The sequence below is a fragment of the Calidris pugnax genome, unplaced genomic scaffold (assembly GCF_001431845.1).
Source record: "Calidris pugnax isolate Ruff unplaced genomic scaffold, ASM143184v1 scaffold44, whole genome shotgun sequence".
Classification (NCBI taxonomy): Eukaryota; Metazoa; Chordata; class Aves; order Charadriiformes; family Scolopacidae; genus Calidris; species Calidris pugnax.
Window position 1 is genome coordinate 44,859,788 of NW_015094506.1, and position 715 is coordinate 44,860,502.

A 715-nucleotide genomic window follows, 5' to 3' on the forward strand; every position below is an offset into this window, starting at 1 on the left:
GAGGGAGGATGTCTGACTCAGAACTGCATCCTCTGAGGCAGAAACGCCAAAACTCCCTCCTCAGCTGCTCTCCCTCCCCCACCTCCGGCTTCCTGCTCGCGGCCGTCGTTGCTCTCAGCATACCTATTCTTTATGAATCTCAAGCCAAGGGGTAAATTTTCGCCACAAAGTACGCGAAAACCGGGCAAACGCGCCGCATCTCACACAGGCAGAGGAACTTACTTGAGGGGCGGGGAGGAGAGGGGCGAAAAAGGGGAGGGAGCGGGAGCCTTGACCGAGACCCGGTCAGGGCGATGTGGGGGTTTTGCCTCAATCTTTCTTGTCAATAAGGCACTGGAGGCTGAGAATCTTCCCCGAAGCGTTTAAGGCTCGTATATAAGGCAAGTGGGAGAGAGCTTCTTTTCTTAAAGCGAGTGGGACAGCACTAGCTGAAGGCGTTTCTTTTCTGCAGGGAAGGAGAGCGAGCCCCGTTTCCCCTTCAGGGAACGGCCCCCGGGGAGCAGGCACGGTCTGCCTTCAGCCGGACCGGCGGGAGCTGGCAAGGCGAGAGGCTCCCTCAGCCTTCCGGGGCCGACACAGCCTCTCGCCGTCCGTACTGAGCTCCCCTTCCTTTCGCCATATCCCCTCCCAGCTCTTGTTCTGCCCGCACACCGCCCTGCCTCCCCTGCCTGGCTTCAGCCCCTCCAGCGATATGGCTGATTGAGGGAGGGGAGGC